Raw genomic sequence first — 25,932 nt, forward strand, 5'->3', positions numbered from 1 at the left:
AAATAAAATCTTTAAAAAATTATCCAGGCTGACAACCACATACATAAGAATAGTAAAATTTGAATTTCTAATCTGAACAAAAAGGGACATCATTAATTGTGCTACTTACATGGCACACTGTATTGCATTTGGTTTTGTTTGTCTGTTTTCCGTTTTTTAGGTTTAAGTTCTGTTGCCCAGGTGCCAGGCTTGGTGTTCAAGATTTTATACACATCGTCCCACTTTTTAATTTGGGCATTATATTTCCTATTGGATTATGAAATCACAGAGGACAAAGTTATTTATTATTCATGTTTATACCTCTACCCCAACTACCCTCTGCATACATCATTAGACCATTCCACATTGTGGGTTCTTTCAATATATATATGCTGAATAATTAATACGTAAGAGCACATGAGCACTGTGGGGAAAGGTTTTTAGAGTACAAATTTAGAGTTAAATGACTTGCATTCTAGTCTTTTATCAGCCTCTATGTTCTTACCTGTTACAAAAGTAAATCAGACTGAATGGATTACTAAGGTCATTTCCAATGCTACAGTCTAGGAAAATACCAGCAGTTTTGTGTTCTGAAAATCCACTTCAGATAATAATGCTCATGTAGTTTATTTTTACAGCCTAGAAGGTAATTGTCATAACTTTTCTTCAACTACTTAAGAATTCCTTAGACAATGTAAAGCCAAATCTCACTTAGGATCTTGATCATGTCCTTTTCCTTTCACTCCAGAACTTAAATTTGAAATGATTGTGTAAAGACCACTAAATGAGTGAAAATGTCCCTTCTTTTTGTCTTTTGTTGATTAAAGCAAATTTAAGACATCACTGCTCTCAATCACAAATTAAACATAACCATTTTTAGGTAGTTTGAATTAAACTGTCTGTAGCTACAGTCCCTCCATAAGATTTCAGTAGTATCTTGCTGAAAATCAGTGTTGTCAATGCTTAGTTTATGATTGAGCCTTATGACTACAAATTGTCTTTTCCTTTAATATATTCCTAGATTTAATTGCATATGTAAGCTATTACTTTATAAAGGGCTTCAAAAGAAAAGGATATTTGGGGGCAGATAGTCATCTCAAGGCCTTTAATTACATTTCATATTATCTTTTTTCCCCTGTATCAGAAACTTTCTTTTATGGGGAGTATTCAATTTGCTGTATTTGTATTCAGAACTCTTGAGTCTTTGAGGGTGACCGCAGATAGTTTGACAGAGAATAGGAATGGTCATTTATACCTTGTTCATGACTCCTTTCTGTGTTCTTTTCGGTTTCTAATTACTTTCTCCTGAAAATGATATCTGGCTCCTTTCTTACTATCTTTAATGAATCTCAAGTTATACCATTTATGTTGACATAAAGTACTATTAAAGGAACTATTCAAACTTTGGTCCTCAGCCAGATTTTAACCTGTGCCACTCAAGCCTACTTCAGATCTAGCTGAATAATCATTTAGATTTCTATCATCATCATCATCATCACTTTAAAAATATTTTTCGAAGCTGAATTACACCAACATTGTAAAAACATGACAGAGAATATGGCATTTCTTCTTAGAGTCGCAGAACTGTCAAGCCAGTATTTAAAGAACATTTGTGTGTGTGTGTGATGTGTTTCCTACCATGGAGGAACTTACATTTTATTTGGCAAGATGACATATATACATGCACCATCACATGTTCTTTGAATAGCTGAAAATAGGATATTGGATCTCTGCAGACAGGTCATGCCTGGAGATAAAGGAGTTTGGACCAATCCATACTATTCTGACTTACCTAAATTTCAGAACTTTCCAAGGGAGAGAAGGTTGTAGGGAGAAAAGAACAGAGGTTCAAACAGTGATCGTTGACTGTGAAAAGCTTTGGGAAATATTTTTCTTAGATTCTTCAAAATGAAACAGTTTTTCTCCCCCAACTTTATATATTATTACATTTAGTTATTGCTAGGGTTCTGTTTAACAGTACATTTGAATGAATACTCCAAGGCCTCCCAGAAGAGGTAACAACACTCAAGTCGTGATCTCCAGCAATTTGGAGTCCAGTTGGAGATCCAATATATGAGCCCTACATAAAGGATTTGGGGATAAAAAAAAAAAAACACTGTTAAGTGAAACTTAGAGAAATTTCGGGGAATAGAGTAGACAAAAAAAAAATTGTATGGGATTAAAATACTGATATAAAAAACTTTTTGCCACAAAACCCAAAGAAGGAATATGAATGCGGATAAACTCCCTCAGGTGCCTTGTTCACTATCATCTAAACATATCATGACCAAATCTCTTTTTTACTGACTCACAGAACTTCTCAGATGCATAATACTTTTGTAAAAAACAGAAACAAAAACACCTCCGTGAGTCTGGAGTCTTTCGTGCTCCACCTTGTTGCTCTTAACTTACTTAAAAAATAAATTAGCAAGCATGAGTTCAGCACCTTCTGTTTGTATAGTAATGGATTAAGTTTGTTGAATAATGCAAGTGGAAATAGTAAGCTTCTTACAAGTAGGAGTCATATGAATTGTTTGCTTTTTTCATATGAGTTTTTTCTGATTAGCAAGCCCTTAGATATCTGAATTATACCTTGGCTTATATTAAGTAAGTAAATGATGAGCTGTAGATTAAACTCTCAGATAAAATCAATTGTCTGAATATCAAGTGACCATTAATTCTCAATACCAAAAGAGTCATTCATAATTATTAGATAATTTATAGAGCTTGCTATTTTTAGGAACATTAACAAAGTACTTCACAATTCCAAAATACATGGATGACATTATGAAAACATTAATGTTTAACAAATCAATAGAACTAAAGTATACTGATAACATTTGTAATGCACTTACTATTGCTTGTGTTCCAGTGATAAATAAGTTATGGCTTAGAGAGGGTCCCTGATTTTTCCAGGTCCCACAACTAATTATTGGCAAAAGCTTACAAAGAGAACCCAAACCTCTTAAATCTGAAATCAGGTTCTTCTCCACCATGGGCTACTGCCTCTTGAAGGCTATGTGGCATAGTAAATGAAAGCCCTTAAAATTTTGACTATATCATACTGTCCTTGAGAATCATGTCATGCTTCATAAATCCTGAGTAAATAGAAACTGAACTTACATTATTGGCTTCGATAATCAGAAAATTAGTACATGTGAATACTTTCAAGATTATGTCTTTCATTCTTATCTTACTGATACAGGTAAGAGACCCTGTGTGTATACGATATGATATACATTATATATACATATATATGTGTGTAAAAGAATCGTGTAAAAGACAAGAGTATTTTTTGTGGTTCAAATTAGATGACTGACCCGTTGACAGGCTGTGTGCATTTATTTATGTTAGTCTTTATGTTTTTAATTTGCTAGAGCAACTGAAGTCTGAAACAGCTCAAGGCTGGATGATTCCTTTCTATAAATTACATCTCTTGAAATGTACAAATGCAGGCATGAGTCATCGGCTACAGAATTCCAGCTTTAATCCATTATGTCATTTTTATAAGGAAACAAACCGGTGACCTTCATGTGGTTTTAAGGACAATGAATCTGTGAATTACAGAGTATGGGAAAGATGTGATCATAACACAAACAATCAAATGAGTTAAATGGTATGATCTAAAAGGTAAAAAAAAATGTAAAGTATTTTATAGAATGAAGTCTATTTACTTTTGTGATCCTTCTTCCATTATTCACTTGCATGTGTGCCTTGCGTATACTGGATTGATTTGAAACCAAGCTGAAACATTCACATATCTCATAAGCAAATTTTAAAACATTAACTTTCATGTGGATTGTGCCCTGGCAGAAACTGTAACCAGAAGGAAAATGCATAGCCCAAGAAAACCTGCAATGTAGGTTTTGTTGAGTGATTTCAATTTTCTATTGATTCAACTTCTTGTTAGAACTTTTAAACTACAGAGTTACTGAAATTGTTACTTATATTTACCATTTCATCTAGGAAATGCAGAGCAGATTCTCTGAGGCAGGATGTGGTTCAGTAAAGAAGTCGGGTGTACCCCTTGTAAAAAGGGGAGACGAAGGGAAAAGAATTAACAAATACTGAGACCCCATCCCCTGATCCTAGTCTGCACTTTTGACAAAGTACATATATTCTCTCATGTAATTTTCACAACAGCCATAATAAATAGGAAACGGAGACACAGGGAATTTAAGCCATGTGCCCAGACATGTAACTAATGCAAGGAGCCAGGAATAAAACCCAAGTCTGTCTCACTCAAGAGGTTGTGTATACGTTTTCCATGGCACCTTGATTAACATCCTTAAGTCTAAAAAATTTGCTAAGTGCACATGTCCAAAATATACTCTCTGTGTAACATTTACTTAGTCACTGGCAATATTTTCAAAGAATGAAATAAATGGAAAACAAGGAGGCACCAGTCACATAACAACTTCTACAAATCACGTATGTGTGTATCTTCAAAGATTTCAGTTTATTTTTAAAGGTGAGGGAATCAATATTTACTAATAAGAATAAAGATGGAAAAAGTGTGCAAAATGATATCTAATAATAGTAATTGGCAAAGAAATAGGAAAATGCTAGAAATGGATCATAATATTAAAAAAAACTAGCACAGATTATTGAATTAGAGGTCTTTGTGATTAAGAGCTTTTGGAGTATGTAAAAGTAAAGCTTTTGAAGATGGAATTTAGATTAGTTGAGGAGTATTATTTATCATGTTTAGTCAATATTAGTTAATACTGTTATCTATATGCTCTTTACCAGACAGTAAGTAAGTGTTCTAAGATAAGTTTGGGGAATAGTTTGAAGAGCAGTTTAAATAGGCTTTAGGGTCTGAGCATTCCCATTTATGAGGATAATTTGTGACTTGCAAGATTGTTCTAAGGATATAATGTATAATATATACATAGAATCTAGCTCGTGATAAACTCTCAATAAACAATAAGAAAAAGACCAGACAGATTAACCTTAAGTTCCCCCAAATCACATTTACTAGGAGAAAAAGGCAGTCATAGTAACACAGGAAATGTTTGAGTACAGATTCCATAAAATTCCATTCCACTCTTGTAATAAATGGTTCGCTTTTCATCTAATTTCATACACAATAGTTATATATTATCATAATTCAACAAGCTCAAATTTAAACCTGGCATCTGCATATGAAAGATTTTATTTATTTATTTGTTAGAGAGAGAGGTGCGAGAGCGAGCACAGGCAGACAGAGTGGCAGGCAGAGACAGAGAGAGAAGCAGGCTCCCTGCCAAGCAAGGAGCCCAATGTGGGACTCGATCCCAGGACACTGGGATCATGACCTGAGCAGAAGGCAGCTGCTTAACCAACTGAGCCACCCAGGCGTCCCTGGCATCTGCATTTTAAATGCAAAACCTACTAATGTCAAAGTTTAAAGCTCCCATTTTATGCATGTCTATAACTTTAAAATGTTTTCTTTTGGTATTTTGATAATATGTTTTGCATGGAGTTTTTCCTGTGATTTTTACAGTGATGCTTGCCATTTCTAGTTGCATAAATATTGTGACTAACTGGGTTTTTTAGTAAAAATAAAACATTTCAAAAAAATCCACCTGCAATCTAAGAATATTTTAAGAACCAACTTCCAAATGCTACTCAGAGCAAAGCCTATAGAATATTTAGAATCTCACTAGTTTTTAACTGAATTCTAATTTTGTTTCCTTTAAAAATTTTTAATGAAAATCACCAGTTGTATATATGGCAGTATAAGATTAAGAGTCAACAAACAAACAAAAAAGCCTGAGAGGAAGTTATGAGTTTGCATAACAACGTACAGATTCCCCCACCAAATAACATGGAATAAATATCAACTGTGAATGGAGGAGCTAAAATGAAGTTTTAACACAATTTTTGCTCCATAATAAAGAAAGTATAAAGTTTCTTCTACTTGGTCATTTATTGGATGCTTAGAGACTTGACACTTTCCCCACCAGAGAGCTACTGGAATGTGTGGTTTGATGTTAATATCAATGATTTAAAAAGAGTCATCTCAAATAGAAAAGTTTGCATCATTCTGATTATACATAAACACTGAATATTTGCTGATGTGAGACAGAGGCCGGGTAAAAATTGACCTTTGATTCTATCTTATTCAATTGCACTACTGGGTATTTACCCCGAAGATACAGATGTAGTGAAAAGAAGGGTCATCTGTACCCCAATGTTCATAGCAGCAAAGTCCACAATCACCAAACTGTGGAAAGAGCCGAGATGTCCTTCAACAGATGAATGGATGAAGAAGATGTGGTCCATAAACACAATGGAATATTATTCAGCCATCAGAAAGGGTGAATACCTAACTTTTGTATCAGCATGGACGGGACTGGAGGAGATTATGCTGAGTCAAATAAGTCAAGCAGAGAAAGTCAATTATCATATGGTTTCGCTTATTTGTGGAACACAAGGAATAGCATGGAGAACATTAGGAGAAGGAAGGGGAAAATGAAGGGGACAATCAGATGGGGGAGAAGAACCATGAAAGACTATGGACTCTGGGAAACAAACTGAGGATTTTAATGGGAAGGGAGGTGGAGGGATGGGTGAGCCTGGAGATGGGTATTAAGGAGGGCATGTATTGCATGGAGCACTGGGTGTTACATGCAAACAATGAATCATGGAACACTACATCAAAAACTAAAGATGCACTGTATGGTGACTAACAACATAATAAAAAATTATTTTAAAAAAGAAAAGAATGAAAGACAATTTTGCTTCATAAAAATCATCTGAATAGATGTAATTTTAAGCAAGTGTGTTCCATATTAGATATTTAAGGGGAAAAAAAACAAAAAACAAAAACAGATGGCAAGCTTGAATCAACTGCTTCTTATGGCATTCAACTGCAAATAACACACACCTAAAAGTTTTCTGACGTAAATGCTTCCTTTCTGGAAAGGATCATCAAGTTTGGCAAGTGTTGATTGGATAGAATGGGAAAAATGAAAGAAATGGACTGTCAAAGGAACTTTCCAGAGTTTGAAACTAAAGTTTTCTGAAATCAATTGATTTTGAACAGGAGTACATTGAGGATGCTTTCCTTTTTATTGATTTTTGTGGTACTAAAATAAAAATTGAGTAACAAAAATAGAGATGATAGAAACTCAGTTACAAAATTTTATTACATGCAGAAGTGTAAAAAAAATAAGGATTTACCCAAATTAACCAAGACTGTATTACCTGAGTCTAACCACAAAGTTTCTTTTGTTTTATTTGCCAACTCTTATTAGTATGAAACAACTTCTTTAATATTCCCAGTAAATGTATCCCTCAAAAGTGTGCAGGTTCTAGAATAAGCAAATCTATAAAGACAGAAAAGATTTCTTGTTGGCTGGAGTTGAGGCAGATCTGGGTTGGGGGTGGAAGGTAAGGTAGTCAGGAGTGACATGTAGACAGGGTTTCTTTTGAGGATGATGAAAAAATTCTAAATTGTGGCAGTGGTTATATGACTCTGTGAGTATACTAGAAACCATTGAATTGTATTCTTTAAAATGGGTGACTTGTATAGCATGTGAATTCTGTCTCAATAAAAATGATAAAAAAGATTTGGGTTGAATCCATGACCTCAAATGAAAAATCAGATCTTAAAATAATTTGAGAGGTTGACTGTACTCTTAAAAATATGTTGGGAAATACATTAATTTCACATAATAATCATCAAGAAAAAATTGTAAGTACGTGAAACCTGAAGATAAAATCTGGGGCTTTCTACCCAAAATACGATTTTTTTTAATATGCTTCCCATTTAAAGCTATCGATCTCATAATATCTAGTAACATACATCAATAGGCCCTAGTACATCCCCCAAAACATGTTTTAATCTTCTTCTGAAACATATATACTTTATACACAGTTCAAAATAATTGTTTTCGTTATTTGCACTGTACTAGATATGAGGATGTTATAGTCAATGCACTATTTTGTGTTTGAAAGCTTTTCCAGTGATTTTGTCTTTTGCAATTACTCCTTTGGTTTGCCATGTTCTTGGACTTGTAACTCACTGTTGCAAGTGTCACAAACAGCCCCCTCCATTGCTTTCTTTAACACAGCACAGTAAGTTTAAAAGGCAGTATCACATTAGACAAATACTGTAGTATTAGAGAATTCAATGAATTTGAAGAGAAAGTTAAGAAAATTTAAGTGAATAAATCAACAGGATAAGGCAAGGGAATATGCGTGTTTTATTTTTTTTTTAATATTTTATTTATCTGACAGAAATCACAACTAGGCAGCAGAGAGAGAAGAAGAAGCAGGCTCCCCACGGAGCAGAGAGCCCAATGTGGGGCTCGATCCCAGGACCCTGGGATCATGACCTGAGCCGAAGGCAGAGGCTTTAACCCACTGAGCCACCCAGGCGCCCCAGGAATATGTGTGTGTGTTTTTTTTTTTTTTTTAAATATTTTATTTTTTATTTATTTGACAGAGAGAGATCACAAGTAGATAGAGAGGCAGGCAGAGAGAGAGAGAGAGGGAAGCAGGCTCCCTGCTGAGCAGAGAGCCCGATGTGGGACTCGATCCCAGGACCCCGAGATCATGACCTGAGCTGAAGGCAGCGGCTTAACCCACTGAGCCACCCAGGCGCCCCAGGAATATGTGTGTTTTAAATACTCTGTTAAGACTCAGAGAAAGAGAAAAAAATGTTTTGAACAAAGAGTAGAAGAAATACAAAAAGAGGAGAGCATACCTTATGGTTTCATTTATATGAACTTCTAGAGCTGGCAAAAATAATCTAAAATGATAGACATAAGAAAATTGTTGCTTTGAGTTGGTGGGGGGTGACTACTAAGGAACAGGAGGACAGAAACATTCTATATCTTCATTGGCATGGGACTGCCCAGGTGTGTATTATCTTCATTAAAACTGGTCCAACTCCTATGGTGAGTGCTATGAAGTGTGTAAGCCTGATGATTCACAGACCTGCACCCCTGGGGCAAATAATACACTATATGTTAATTTTTAAAAATTTAATTAAAATTTTTTTAAAAACTGGTCAAACTCTCTATTTAAACATGTACATTTTATTATATGTAAGTCATACTTCATTACAGTAGATTTTTTAAAAGTCAATGTAGTAAGCAAAGGGTGACCATTGCATTTGAATGCTATCATATTGTAATCCTGAGTGAAAGATGACCTCCTTCCTTTTAAATATGAAATATCCATGCCATTCCAAAGAAGTACATTAAGCTCTGTTGTAATTATTCCTTCTGCTCAGGATTAAGTACTGGCATTTTAATGACGACTCTTAGCCACAGTAAGGTAGGCATTTCTTTGATAGACATTCTACTTTACATGCCTGCTTTTCCCCTGTAATTTCAACTGGGGAGAAATAAAGCAGCAAACTTATCCATTAAATCTTTACAGGATTCTTCTGACTTTTAAAGCACAATTTGGAACCGAAGCTACTGTTTTATAATATTCTTTCTTAGGGTAGGCTGAAAGTAAAATAACAATAATTTTTGTAGGAAAAGTAAGATAAAATCTGTCTTGAACAACCACAAAATCACCCTTAATGTCACTTTATCAATCAGTTATAAGTGGCACCAGAAGTAATAGGACTGCACATGTGCAATTGAAAGACAGCGGATGCACTATTTTTGTAGGAGGGAATTACATAGTGTTTGCATTAGTACTTAAAGCTAGGCTGTGGCCATCTTTCTTTTCTATCTAGAGTCACTAGCCTACAAAGCAGAAAAATCTACCAAAGTCATGTGGAAATTTTAAAGATAACAGTTCAGTAAGATGGATAGAAATGGGAAATGACACAACGTTGATAAAATATATCTCAGATTTATGTATAAATAACTGAAAGAAAAAGACTGAGCATGTATGGTAGATGCAAAAAATTATTATAAAGAATGTTGTGGCTGTGAGGCAGAGGCAAAGCAAGTGAGGCTAAAGAGAGAGAAATTGAGAAAAGTTTTAATTTTGCCTAGGGAGTTCCAGACTTCTTCAAAATTAACTAAAATTTTAGAAATGTATGTGAAAATGTTGGGAACACCAGAAAATATTTTCAATTGATAGGTTTAGAAGTAATTTTCTAAACTATAAGATTGACTTTTTTTATAAAGGAGCAGAAGTGCTTCATTATCTCTTAATCCTCCCCATAGGGGGTTGTGGAAATCTGCAATGAATCCTTCATGAATAAATGGCAAAATGACCATCGGAGCTCAGTGTTTTGACTGCAATCGTCATAGTTAACCACTAGGGGGCTGTAATTCCATTGGCAGCAGTTCTGTGACCACAAATGTTTTATTCCCTGCAAGGGTACTTCTACAATTAAGTGGGAGCTACAATATTAAGTATCGAGCAGGTAGAACAGCTCATTACTATGTACTGAAATGATTTCATGCTTTCCTGCATTTCTATGTTTAATTTTTATTGTTCAGACTAATAACTTGGCCACCAGCTTCTTCAGCAAGCATGGAATCTCATCATTGCTCCAAGATTGTTATTAATTTTGTAACTCTGTTTCTTGAAATATACTAGATAGAACCACTTTTATATACGTTTTCATGAAGAAATTATTTTGTTTACTATAGATCCCCTAACATTTGATGAAAATAGAAATTTAATGTGATCATGTGTTCTCACATAATTATTTCATAAATCTTTGTATTATTTAGAGCTGTAAGAGAGACAAGAAAATGCCAGTGCAAATTTATAATATTAAATGTATTTTCTGACATTTAGATGAATGTAACAGCTTTTACCCATGCTGTTTTTTACTAATTTGAGACAGAACTTTCTTTACTTTTATTTATTTAATTTTTATTTGCTCTTTCTTTAAGGAATGAAAAATACAACAATTTGCTGTTATAATCTGTTGTCTTTTGAATGATTAAAAGGATAGTGACATTAAATTATTTAACTTGTGGCTTTAATATTTATTGCATAAGTATTTTATACTATGCTTCAGATATGTTAACTTATATTGATAAATTTATGAGCTAAAATATTTTAATGTCTTCAAATAATATAATTAACATTTCTTATGTATTTCTTATAACTCTAATGGTCTTTACATTACTTGATTTTATTTACTTGAACCAATGAAAGAATTAGTTTTGTAGGGGAGGAAAAGTTTTTCCTCTACCCTGTTGGATTCTGTTGCTGAGAACTGCAGATTAAACTGACAAACAAGAGATTAACAGGAGAAAAAGTTTTATTTCATATACATATGAGGCCAACAAAAAAAGCAGCTGACTTGTTTAATGGTAAAGTTAAAGACATATACCTAACTTAGTAGGGATAGGTAAGGAGTGAGGAACAAATTCTCTGGGAAAAACAAATAGGTTTCTTTAGGAAAAACAAATGGATTTTTAAGAGAACAGACAAGAGATAAGTTCGTGATAGTGTTTGTCTATACAGGTACGGGTACAAGTGATCTTTCCATCTTACACAGAGCCATACAGTTCCATGGAGATGGCATTTCTGGTAGCCTCACTCCCAAGAAATTGTAGCTTTTAGGCAAATAAGGGAAGCTCAGAGGAGGATTTTTTCTGCATCTATTGAATCTCAAAATGTCTTCAACTTAAAATAAACTTTATACCAACTCTGGGGTTCTGAGTGGGTTCCCAGAGATTCATATTTTAAGATAATCTGTGTATTTAAAACCTTTTGGTCAGGTTTTATGGGTTTTAGGGAACTTCTTATGTTTGAAAAACATGTTAAATATTAACATTGTTATAGCAAATTTCTTTGTCTTACAAAAATGTAGCTGGCTAATATTTGTATGAATCTTGTTTTCAAATCTCAAAATAAATACTATTGATACTTTTAAAATAATTGATACTGAAATCGTGATTTTTCAAACTTGCCCTTCCAGCTTCTAGTATCATTTTCATACCTATGGGTAAAACACCATTTCACTAACTCTGGTCTGTAATGCTTTTATGTGAAATAATGTTTTAACTTAATATTTAAATTATGATTTTGCTGGTTCATTTATAATATTAAACTGATGTTTAATTTTCTCTTTAAGCTGTTGTACTAATGTTCTGGGTTTTTTTTTACAATAATTTTATATAAATGAAATTGTCTTCTGGTGCTTATAGATATCAGCCTCATTATTTTTCAGTTATGCTTTATACATGAGTAATGCAGTTATTCTAATTAGTACTTTACTTATAGAGTTCTCATTGCATTTTTCTAAATGTTTGTTTTCAGAGATATCATCCAATATCCATGAGCATCTATAGGCCAACCGTCACCATCCTTCAAAAATAATTGTAAGTATACCCATAAACATGCTCCGTGACTCTCATTTTGCAGTAATAGTCAACCATTATAGTTAGGGGAGTCTAATTATTTTGGTAATGTAAACCTATTTCTGAACTAGTAAAAAATTTCCATTAATGACTTACGATATCTGAAAAAGAAAATTACTTAATTGGTACACAAAATGGGTTGGCCCAGTGATGGGTATTAAGGAGGGCACATATTGCATGGAGCCTTGGGTGTTATACACAATGAATCATGAAACACTAAATTGAGAACTAATGATAGACTGTATGCTGACTAACATAACATAATAAAAAAATGTTAATGCAACCTAAAAAAAATCTCAGCCTATTTTATTACCAAATAATGTGTTAAGCAGACGCATTTGCCAAAGTGTTTAATCATCACCCTGACTTTATACTAAATAAATATCAAATAAGATGGCATACATAAGAACAGTTAGACTAATGAAGATAAAATATGAATGAATTTGAAATTTTCTCTTTCAGAAACAAACTCATATCTGAGATTAAGCTATAGAAAATCCAGCTATTATTTTCTCATCACAAATTTTTGAAAGTGAAGTCCATAAAAATATTCTTGATGGATGGACCAGGAGTGGGGGGGGGGGGGAGACTGAGATCTTTGTTTCTCAAAAGGGGGTATCAAGTTGTAAATGTCAAAAAGCACTGACCTAGAGAATGGACCACTCTGCATACTATAGGTTTCCTAAGCATTTTATTACAAGTTAAGCAGAGTAGGTCAAAATTAGATCCCTTATTTGAAGCTCCAGAATGCACAGGAAATTCTTGAATAAATTTCTGATTGTTCCTGAAGTCATAAACATGCATTCAACTCCACAAACTGTTCTCAGAATGATGGTGTTGGAGGAAGAATTGATAATGATCATAATGGTTAACTTACTTATACAATCATATTTTAACAGACTTTTTTAGAATAAAATTAATATATACTCATTACATAAAAATTAAATAATACAAAATAAAGTCAAAGTCTATCCAAATTGGAGAGAGGTTAAGGATGGAATAGGGTTGGGAATGTCTGCTGAACATATTATTACTGATCAAAAAATAAAAGAAGAAAACAGGGATTGTATGCCAAGACAGTGGCATCAAAATGGCTGAATTAAAATGTACCATAGTCAGAATGGTCAACATCAGAGTGTCCTGTTTTGTAATTTGATGACTCACCATTTAAGATGGTGACAAAGGTTATGCTTCCTTTGTTTAATATATATTAAAAAATTATTGATGCTATAGACAGATTTCCAAAAAGGAAATATGAAATTCAAAAAGTGTAAAGTATAAAATCTTCAAGAGCCCCAGCAGCCATTCTAAGAGTGCACAGGAAGTCACTCATTATACTTTTGTGAAGATCCAAGTTATCCCACAAGTGTTTTCACTGCGTTGGTGAAATAGGTTAACGTAGACATGCAGGTAAGTTTACATTCTCAAGCTTCATATGACCCTCACTCACACAAAGGCCACAAGGTAGTAATGGCCCTACAAAGTAGTAAAGACCAAGGTCAGCCTTAGAAGAATGTGACATAAGCCAATTGCATCTTTAGTGTCTCCCTTTCAGCGTTGTTCTATCCTTCCCGTATTGTCTCCACAATGAGTGCTCCCTTTTCTTCCCCAAGGCCCCTACACCCTTGGTACACAAGCCTGTTGACATCTTATTCTTATCCAGCTGTTAATTGAAAAGATTTGATATAAAAATTCATCCAAGGGTAGCAGTATCTAACAAGTCCTACCCTGCCCAGAGAGAGGGCCATTTTGACATTGACAATGTGACTCCGACAATTGAATTCCTTGAATGGTCAAAAGGGAAAACATACCCCACATCTAATCATGCAGGTCTGTATGCTTGCTGGCTGCTTCACTTCTCCAAAAGGCTGACCTCATCAGGGCACGTTGGTGACATAAAAATGGTTGTGCAACAGACATAATTATACTTAATATAAAGTTAGAATCTGGTTATTTATCATAAATGGTTTTGATTATATTACTAAATATGTTTATTCTCATTGTACATAAAAGAGTACTAAGAGTTTTAATGTATATACAACCACAATCTCATATTCTTTGAGTTTTTGAAATGTGGGTCCCTGGTGATTTCTGTGACTATTTTAAGCTAAATAAGATTCAATTGATGTTTAAAAATAAAAGTCTGTTGACCTGATTTATCTCTAGCTATCATTCAAACTTAGTAACACCTTCCTAAAGCCCTACTTAATGCTACCTATGCTACTGTGATATGTAATACATATCACATATATATGTACTATATCACCATTAAGGTAATAATTCAGGTAAAGTATTCAATGTCTCCTGTGAAAAATGATCAGTTGGACAACTGTGCTCCTCCTGAGCTGGATAAGGTTAGTAATATTAGTAAGTATAAAATGTAAATATTATCTTTTTTCTGTAAAACTATATCACCATTTAAAGTTTCTTCACAGAAAGGGCTCATGTAAATGAAGAAATAATATATGTATGTTGGTCCTACAATGTCATGACAGGATTATACTTGTCACTTCTTTGACACTTTTATTAACAATTAAGGACTTTATCTTTTAAACTTTTAATTATGTGAATTTGTGTTGCTATAAATAAATGAAAGTTTGCTTAACAGAATTTTTTTTAATGTGAGTTCTCTGATTATAACTATTACTATAAAGTTCTTTAGGTTACCCAATTACTTTAATGAAAACATAGACTGTAACAAAAATCAAATATTATCTACGTTGATAAACAATGCCATTATTTCACTTTGCAGTAGCTTTTGTTTTATTCAGATATTTTATTTCTTGGATTTGATAAAATAATTAAATACATTCTATTGCTCTTCAACTCTTCATCTGCTTAAAGTATATAATACATAATGAAAACTCATGAAAGGGGTACAGAATTGAGTATTAAAATGCTGTGTTCCCTGCCTTTTATATCACTTATAGGAACCAACATGGTGTCTTGCATATAATATGTATTTAATGATGTATTCAATAATTAGCTCAATAATAACTATTGAGCTAGTAATGATGAAATTACAGTGCCTTGGGAAAATAGGCATATTTCAGTAAATGAACGTGTGTGTGTGTGTGTGTGTGTGTGCACACATATTTAAAGCATAGGAAAACCAAAGCCTTTACAAGATAATTCCACATTCTTCACAATTTTTACTTGTATTACTATTCTAAAAATTAAGATGTGGGGGTGTGTGTGTGCGTGCACGTGTGTGTGTGTGTGTGTGATTAAGAATATTATGCAGCCATTAAAAAGAAAAATCTCTTGATGTTTGCAATGACATGGATGGAACTGGAGAGTATTATGCTAAGCAAAATAAATTAGTCAGAGAAAGACAAATACCATAGGATTTCATTCAAATGTGGAATTTAAGAAACAAAATAGATGAACATAGGGAAAGGGAAGGAAAAATAAAATAATATGAAAGCAGAGAGGGAGGCAAACCATGAGACTCTTCCTTTAAATTATTTACTTATTTGAAAGAGAGCCAGTGAGCACAAGTGGGGGGAAGGGGCAGAAGGAGAGGGAGAAGCAGACTCCCTGATGAGTGGGGAGCCTGATGTGGGGCTGGATCCCAGGACCCAGCGATCATGACCTGAACTGAAGGCAAATGCTTGATTGACTGAACCACCCAGGGACCCCCCCCCACCCCATAGGAGACTCTTAACTCTAGGAAACAAACTGTGGGTTGCTGAAGGGGAAGTGGGGGGGAGGGGTAACTGGCTCATGGACATTAAGGAGGGCACTTGGTGTAATGAGCATATGGGTGTTATATGCAACAGTTATGTGCAACTGATGTTATGTGCAACAGTCTAACCCTGAAACTAATTATACACTATATGTTAACTAAATTGAATTTAAATAACAAATTTTTAAAAATATATTCCAAAAATTTAAGTAGTCCTTTGTAATAATCAATTAAACTTAAAAACATGGCATTAACAAAATACTTAAAGAAATAATTATTGATTTTAATAATCCAATTGAGTCAATTAATAGTTTGAAAACTGTATACCATACATATTTTTCACTCTGACTAGCCTACATGAAAATCCAACAAGGCTAGAATGTCCACATTCTAAAATATTTAAACTTTTCAAAATAAGTGAAATTCCTTTTATTTTGGAAAGTTAACTAGCCACACAGTTTCAAAGTAGAGTTACATGTCCATTCATACTATATCATAGTAGTAAAATAACTTTCTCTTTGTGTGTTTTCTGTTTTTGAACATATGCCTTTCAAAAATAGCTTGCAGTTTTAAATTAATACATTTCAAAAACACTCATATCTCCTGAAATATAAAATATGGGAGTACCTTTAGTAACCACAAGTAAATTAATACATGTTGTGTTAGAGGCTATCATTATCAAGGAGTTTATGACATAAACAGTGTTGATTTTTTATTTCACACTTCTAAAATATTTATTAGTCATACCTTTAGTGCATATGGCCATCGTTTTAGAAATGGCACATATCTTTCCAATAAAATGCAGATATCTTAATGATGCAAAATTATTACATGTTTTTTGAAATGAATATTTGCATATTTGCATTATGTTTCTATCACGTTTTACTCTTTTTTGAAAATTCTTTTTCTCTCCACCAAAATTAAACATATGACCAAGACAAGTAATACATGGTATAGGTGAGCTCACTAACAATTGCTTTCTGAAATATTCTTTCTTTGTTCACCTAGCTACTGTTGTTCATTTAACTTTCTCAAAACTAAGTATCTTTATTGTATCTTTGGAGATACTAGTAAAGCTAATATTAAACTAAGAAAAAGATAACAAAATATGAAAATCAGAACATGTATTTGTGGTATGTTTTCTAAAAATACATATTAGTTAAAATCTCTATATCAGTAATTGCCGTGCCATGGAGTATCCTCATTGAGTTCCTAGGGTTTTGATTATATGAGAATATGCTCTCAGTGTGTGGCAAGCTTCTTAACATCACTGGCAATGACCATGTCATTTAGATGGTTGGATTAGGCAAGAAACTGTCAGTCATTCTTGAAAATGTTCCTGTCCATTATGTCCCATAACTAATTTCATCACTAACTCCTGTGAACTTTAGCTTCTGAATGTCTTCACTCCATAGCATCCTTAAACCAGTTTAGCTTTCTATCACCTCTTTTCTGAGTACTGGAACACATTTCTTTCTTTCTTTCTTTCTTTTTAAAGATTTTATTTATTTATTTGACACAGAGAGAGAGAGAGATCACAAGTAGGCAGAAAGGCAGACGGGGGGGCAGGGGGAGCAGGCTCCCTGCTGAGCAGAGAGCCCTATACGGGACTCAATCCCAGGACCCTGGGATCATGACCTGAGCCAAAGGTAGAGGCTTTAACCCACTGAGCCACCCAGGCGCCCCCTGGAACACTCTTCTAAAGAATTGTCCCAATTACCCATTTGCACTCCCAAATCCAATTGTCCCAGTTCTTATTGCTCTTAGAATAAATACCAAAATCTTTATTATAGTTTATATGAGAACCTAATCTGGCCCCTGTCTACCTTTTCTGTACCATATTTTGCCATGTCGCCTCACCTCCCTCATGAATGCTTCAGCTACAACTGTCTAGTTTCAGTTCCTTGAACACATCATGTTCTCATTTCTGTTGTGAATACTTCCTTGCATTTCCCACCTTTCTTAACACTCACATCACCCGATAATTCCTATAAGCCTTTAAAGCACAGCCTAAAAGATATTTCTTCTATTTCACTGGTGTAAAAAATTAGGGGCCTCAGTTACTTAGACCTTAACATTGGGATGCCAATGTGAGCTATCAGCTAACTGTGATGGCAGTAAAAGTATCACCATGACTTTAAGTGTGACATTGCCTACATAAGAAATTGACACGTAAATGCCCAACACCCCTTTTGAATTGTTGAGTGGTCCAACAGCGGTTTTGAATGGGTGCCTCTTGCCCTGCATCATTCACCAAAAGTTTCATAGCCACATCTTAAGACATCAGATAACCAAATCATATCACTGCTATGCATTATTAAATAAGCAAATACAAATTTGTGACAAATGAATTCTGCATAACCTATAAAGAATTAAGAATTATTGTGTGCACCTGGTGGCTCAGTTTGTTGAGCGACTGTCTTTGGCTCAGGTCATGATCCTGGAGTCCCAGGATCAAGTCCTGTATCGGACTCCCTGCTCAGCAGGGATTCTGCTTCTCCCTCTGACCCTCTCCCCTCTCATGCACTCTCTCTCACTTTCTCTCAAGTCAATAAATAAAATCTTTAAAAAAATTTTTAAAGAATTATTGCTAATGGGACTTATATTTCACAATAAAAATGGAATATATATTGAATATAGCATAAATATATCATTGAATATATGAATATAATTGAAATGTGATATTACTAAATGAACACATTCATAAGTGATATGATCCTAAGTTTATATTTCCTCCTGGCTATCTAAGTTTGCTTATTTCTGCTTTAATTTCATATTGATTTTATTTTTATTCCTCTAAATTGCACTTTGCTATTTTTCAGTGACCCAAATTTGTCTTAAATTATAGATATCTGCCATAACCTGTACATTTTAATATCCTAGTCATGTTTCCATTTTTTCATCTGTTAAAATATTCACAAACAATTTTAAGACAGCACAAGGAGTGCTAGAGGAATGATTCTCAAACCTAATTGTGGATGGAATCATCTGGGGGTCCTATTAAGCTGCAGATTCTAATTCAGTAGGTCTGGAAAGGAGCCAGACAGTATATGTTTCCTTTTTTTTATGTAAGATTTTATTTATTTATTTGACACAGAGAGAGAGATCACAGGCAGAGAGGCAGGCAGAGAGAGAGGGGGAAGCAGGCTCCCCACGGAGCAGAGAGCCGGATGCCGGCTTGATCCCAGAACACTGAGGTCATGAACTGAGCTGAAGGCAGAGACTTAACCCACTGAGCCACCCAGGTTCCCCTAGACAGTATGTGTTTCTAACAAACTCCTAGATGACAATGTTGTTGGTTTGTGAATTTTACTTGGGATAGCAAGGTAATAGAGCAGGGGTCAACAAACTTTTCCATAAAGGGCCAAATAGCAAATATTTTTGATACTATGTTCCATATAGTCTCTTGCAACTGCTCAGCTTTGTTGTACCATGTAGTTGGCCATAGGCAACCTATAAATGAATGGATGTGGCTGGGTTCTAGTAAAATTTTATGAACACTGAAATTCAAATTTTATAGTTTTCACATAGTATGATATATTATTCATCTTTTAATTTTTTTTACAGCCATATAAAATGTAAATGCCATTCTTAGCTCATGAACCATACAAAAACAGTTTATAGTTTGCCGACCACTCCACCAAAATATGAAGTGCCAGTAGATGAATTTGCCAGAGGCTGGAAGTGTGTGGTGGGATAGGTTCTATCGGGAAGATCTCAGTTGAGCTAAGACTTGAACACACAAGGCTTTTCTGAAGAGAGAGTGGGAAGTAGTGAAAGAGAAATAGGCAAGCAATAGCATTATTGTTCTCTAAACTGAGAACATAAGAGTGTGGCAGGAGAACAATAAGCCCTTCTGGACTGAGAAGGCTCAAGGGAAATGGGAATCCCTTATATGCATATTTAAATGGTTTCAGATTTTGGGGTGCCTGGGTGGCCCCGTCAGTTAAACATCCAACTCTTGATTTCAGCTCAGTTCATCATCCCAGGGTCCTGGGATCAAGTCCTGTGTCAGGCTCCATGGTCAGTTCAGAATCTGCTCAAAACTCTCTCCCTCTTCCTCTCCATCTGCCCCTCACCACCTCCAAAATAAATAAACAAATCTTAAAAATAAAATAAATGCTTTCAGATTTTAATGAGTTGTGCTGTCAAGTGAGCATGCAGAATGAGAAGTGGAGGATGCTATTAAGTTCCACATTTGGAATTCTAAGAGAGGACTGGTCTGCTGAGAGGGAGAAAGAGAATAAAAATGATTGAGGAAAGCAGGAAAAAGTACATTTGAAAGGTCAGGACTCTTCTGCAAGTGACAGCAAATTGTTCTCATATGAAAGCTTTATGGAATCATTTATATAAATAATCAAGGTTTGCAAATTCATTGAGGAAAGAGGAAATGAATATCACAAAGCCAGGCAGGGCAGGGCAGTCAAACCATTTGTCCATTATTACAAAACATACCACTGACTAAAAAGGGAAGCTAAGAACTGAGGATTAAAGACTAAAAAGATGGTCCCTATAGATGCCTCATCATCTGGCTGACATTGGTGATGAGCCAGAGAGTAGGCATACATGCTGGGAGGTGAAATGAGCATGTGTCTGCTATTTCTCTGGAAGTGACAGTGGAGTGAGATGATGGGATATTACAAAGCATCAGAGTTGAGAATTATGAAAGATGGAATATTAAATACACAATTAACTCAATCCCAATACTTTCTAGAAAACTCTTCCTCTAATTCTCTTTCTATTTCTCATCTTAACCCTCCAAAAAGCCTTTGTCCAGTTGTTTTGGAGTCGTGTTTCACTGGAATGCTGGAAGTCAGTTAAGATTTGCTGGGAACTTACAAGGGACTTGAGGAATTTTCTCATAACAATCTACTAAATGGAGAAATCTTACTACCATCTATTTACTTAGACTTTCTCTAAAATAAGGAATACATCTACCAGTAGCTGTGACTCTGTCATGACCTGGGGGTAAAAAAAATGGAAGGCAGAGCAGAGGGAGACTTTTACTTTTCCACACTAGAGGGAAAGCTAAAATTTTGGTCAGAAAATTTTAGGTGACTTTAAAATACTGACTAACCATGACAGGAAAGGCAATTTATTAACGGAAGTTAGGAAAATAGCAAATGTACACATAGGAAATTTTAAATTTTTTTAGTGAGGGAGGGGAGAAGAGGGAGAGGGAGAGAGAGAGAGTCTTAAACAGGCTCCATGCCAAGTGCAGAAACTGACCTGGGGCTCAATCTCACAACCCCAAGATCTTGACCTGAGCAGAAATCAACAGTCGGATGCTTAACCAACTGAGACGCCCTGGTGCCTCAAAATTTTAATTTTTTCTTAATATTAAAAGGACCTGTGATCAGGTTTCCCATCAAATAAGGAGAGGTGTTATATTTAGTTTTATTATAAACTATCATTTATTGAACATCTACTCAATGCCAGACAATGTGCTGAAAATTATACACATTATTCCATTTAATTTTCACATTTGAATAAAAGTGGTTATTATTACACATACTTCACATATGAGTCCTAGAGGGCTTAAGTGAGTTATCCAAGGTTCCCTGAATACCTTGGACTTGCTTAAGAAAAACTGCTATTGCATAAATATGGTGACATGAAGTATAAAGTGCATATCAAATGCTAAGCAGAAATTACCTGCTGTTTTCTTGCTATTATTGTCAGTAATATTATTGCTACTTACTTAATGTCTCTAAGCCTTTTGCACCTCAGCCATAACATGAGTCAGTATAATACAAGTATGTCAAAGGGATTACATGAAACAACTCACTTAAAGTTTCTAGCACATAAAAGCCACTTAATAAATGTCAAAAACCCATACATTTTCTCTTGAAGGATGCTTTTTATTTTTAAATAAGGCCAAATAAGAAGGTAGATACTCATTCTTCAAATTATTTAGCAGCATTCCCCTGGGTAATGAAGTTGACAGTTTCTCTTCAGAAAACAATGTTTGACAAATATATGATTTTAGTTTAAGTGTCCAGAATCAGGAGGTTGGGTTTAGGGCTGAAATACTCAGCACATACTACCAGGTTTCTGAGGGTTTTTTCTGCCCCATCTGCTATTTCCTATAGTTTAAATCACTAAGGACTTAAACAGATATTTCTTAGGTATTTGTGTATGTCCCAAAAGAGTATTAGTTATAGTCCTATTAAAATAGTATAATTCATTCTTTTGTGCCCCAATTCAAAGGTTGTCTTTTCATAGTTGAAGACATGTTTATTGATAGCATGAAAGTGTTTGATATTTGTGTTCAATAAATGTTGGATGCGAGAGTGAATGACTTATTTCCATTATTATTTATCATTTTTTCTATCTTTAGATTTTTGCAGAGGAAGCTTCCTTTAAATAGTCTATATACTGATCTCTGCAAATTCATTTTAACAAAACACATCATATTCCCCTGGCTATAAAAATGCAAATGAATTAGTCTTTATTCCACTTTATTTGTTTAAATTATATTTACAATTGATTTTTGTGCTTGATGTGCTAACATTTAAATGAAGCACACCTTCCTTACACTCTTTGCTCCTTGGCACTTTCCTTCTTTTAATATGCATTGTGATGAGTTTTGGCCCTCCTCCTGTCTTTAAAGCATAAACCAGATTTTCAGATTTCAGAAAACCTGATTTTCTTTCAAACAGATCTTGATGTTATTGGCTGACAGTAACCTCTGATTCTAAAAGGGGAAAAGATGACCAAATAACTCTAGTATTCTAAAGAAAACTGCTATTTCAGTGTCTTCTCTAAATTATTAAAGAAAAGCCAAGCTAGAAAGTTCATTTCTAGAAAGTGATTCTATGGGGGAAAAAATGTTTACCTAAGAACTTATCATCGAAAAGATAGCTCAGGGAAAGAAAGAGATAAGGCCAAGGAGGACAAACAAATGAAGGGTAAAGATTATGATTAGTTTGGGTGGTAATGGAGTATAAGAAGTGGCCTGTGATCTCAACACTGAAGACAGTTGAATTCAGAATGTAGAGAGGGCAGGAAGAAGGGCACTTCGAGAATGTGTATTGAGGGGGAGGGGCTTCACAAAAAGCTTGGAAAGCAATGAGCATTGAATGAGGTGGAGCTGATGGGATCTGTGACCTTATTGGGTTATACTCGGTAAAGGGCTAAGGTGAGATCAACATGGAGAAGACTAAAGAGGAAAATGCTGATTAAGGGGTTTTGATAATATTTATAGCAGTTCTTCCAAAGAGAAATACCTGTTAATACTCAAATACATGGGCTGGATCTCTCATCTTTGTCTCAGTTGAGATGCTTTGGTATCATGCTTTCCAGTTATTACATCTGTAACAAGCACCCCCTACCACCAGGTGGCTACAGAGGCATGTCACGCTTAGGTAGTTCTCCAGTGCTTGGGACTCTGATATGATAAAAGTTTGTCTAAGTCACAATTTTAAAGATCTGATCATCTATTTAATGTCCCATCTTCTATCAAGACAACCTTTTAGAAAAAGTTGAATTAAGTTCATCACTTCTTAATATTCATAAGCTTAGGGAATTGATTACTATGTTAGATTCCCAAGGGAGGCACCAAAGCAAATGAAATAGAAGGAATAAATATAATTTGTTTCAAGTTTCTATGTATCCTACATTATAATCCATGACTTGCTCCCAGATAACTTTCTTTAGTGTTATCGCTATCCAACATTGACTTCTGTCATTTAAAAATATTTGTTTATTTCCCCCAATTGACTGATTGAGATTCCCTATGGCAGAGTTATAGCTGTGAGATATAACAGATAGTTACTGAATTAGAGGAAGACTAAAGGATGGTGAGGCTCTCTAAAGCTTTCAGGGGAAGGTCAGTGGCAATTTGGATAGTAGGAGTTGGCAGAATACAGCTCCAGCAGCTCTGCCTTCATTATGCTTTATGATATCATGCCCCAGAGAACATAAAGTTCTCAGTTTATTTTTTAGGAAAATTACATAAATCCAAGATCATTATGTTTGACTCTTCATATTAATAGGTGGTGCATTAAGCTTTCATTTGAATGAAAAATAATGTAACCTAGTTTTTAAAAAGCAAAACACTACAGTTAACATATCAAAATACCCCTGTCACAGAAAAAGGATGTTGTTTATTACTCTCAATTATTTGGAAGTCTTCACACAATTTGTTGTAAACATTTTACTAATAGAATAGTCTAGAACCTGTAGCTGATGGTGATACACTGAACTGCATCTTTTCTCCCTCTCTTTGTGTCTTTGGAGATTATAATAAAGAGTGAGTGGACTAAAGTATCTGGATAAAATCACTTTGAATATTACATTAAGTCACCAAAATAATTATGGAGAACTAATATGGGATCAGTACTATGCCAGGAATTTGGGGAATTGCAGATAACTATTGACCAAGATCTCTGACCTCTCAGCTTGCTCATCATCTGCTTGGTGAGATGAGATTAAGTACCATAAAACAACAACAAAAAAGAGTGTTACGAAGATCAACAAGGTTTATACAGGTACAAAGAGGAGAGAAATAAATGAACCCTGCATTTCAGAGGGAAAGCCTTCAGGAGGTGATCTTATAAATTGGACTGAACTGTATACAGAGCTGTCTTCATTATGTCTTCCATCTCATTATTTGTCTTTTCAGACCCCATCTAGGCATCCACATAAGTCCCTTTGACATTCTAGGCACTCCACAAATACTTGCTGGGTGATAAACTAATCTTTTTCTTACTTCATTTTTTGTTACTTTTTAAAAAAATTGAAGTATAATTAACATACAGCATTACACTGGTTTTAGGTGTATAACATAATGATTCAGCAATTCTGTATGTTACTCAGTGCTCACCACAAGTGTAGTCACCATTAATTTTTTGAGAAGGATATAGTGAAAGCAAGCAAAAGAGAGACATTTTGGTTTTCTGTCAAATATATAGTTATCTTGAGAAAAGTCTATAATGACCATGGATTAAATACCTTAGCATTAGATCATAGTGTCAATCCGAAAGTAGAACTTATAGATCTGCTTCTTCAGGAGTGCTTACCCTCAACATTGAAAAATGAAGATAAATATTTGAACTCCTGTTGGATTCTGAAAACAATTTCAGTCCACTGGTCTGCATCAATTCATCATGACTTATCACATCAAGATTTTATACGGCCAGTAGTTAACTTTTCAGCAGAAATGTTTCCCTAATGCTTGGTATATCTAAAAATTGATAAGATATTTAAGTAGTGTGAGTTTGCCCTCTCTTTAGTAGCAGTATTTAAATGGTATCTATCTTGTGCCTAAGAAGGTCTTCTGATGTTTATGTCTTTAAATTAAAGGACTTTTGTTAGACATGCTCCTCTCAAATTTCAGTCATCCGTGAAACCAAAAGGCATTGAATGATATGGTTGCAATGCATGTTAGGCAAGTACATAATCTTAATGGGACATGGTTAAGCATAATTAGAATGGTGGCACATCACCGAGGATAGGGATAGAATGACAGTCATTAATAAAGTAAAAATCTTGACTAAATTTCTTGTAGGTGACTTGTTTCTACTACCACATTACATTTTGATGAGTATGCAAATTGAAAGTGATATTATAATTTAGGATTAAGGCTGTTGTAATCATAATTACACATAAAACAATCATTCTGAGAAACAATTGCTTTTCAAAACTGTGGAATACTGAACATGTGTTTTTCTGAATGATGAATTAAATGGACAACTTCATAAATGGATGGTCTCCCACAGGCAATGTAAACTATTAAAACCCATAATTAATAACCAGTTTGTCACATGGTATTTTTCCCTTTTTTGTATTCATGTCTACCAAGTAGTCTGTCTGCACATTCAAGAGAGTGTCTATATTTTAACTGATTAACCAACACTTTAGAAATAGGTTTCCTTTGCTGGAAAAGCAGAAACAAGGGCTAACTCATGTTTTCCCCTCAATTTGCCATTATTCTAGAATTTTAGGCAAGAAAATATGTTCTTTTATACATCACAGATA

At 34.5% G+C, this 25,932-nt stretch overlaps 1 protein-coding gene across 1 annotated transcript in view; it reads left to right on the forward strand.

Moving 5' to 3' along the window:
• Nucleotides 1-25,932, forward strand: part of HTR2C (5-hydroxytryptamine receptor 2C) — a 298,497-nt gene that overhangs the window by 11,927 nt on the left and 260,638 nt on the right. The window contains exon 2 of the mRNA XM_045995394.1: nt 12,163-12,224. The gene's annotated coding sequence lies outside the window, so the exon portion shown is untranslated. The remainder of the gene's footprint in view (nt 1-12,162; nt 12,225-25,932) is intronic.

Source organism: Meles meles, chromosome X (assembly GCF_922984935.1).
Source record: "Meles meles chromosome X, mMelMel3.1 paternal haplotype, whole genome shotgun sequence".
In the NCBI taxonomy this organism is placed as follows: domain Eukaryota; kingdom Metazoa; phylum Chordata; class Mammalia; order Carnivora; family Mustelidae; genus Meles; species Meles meles.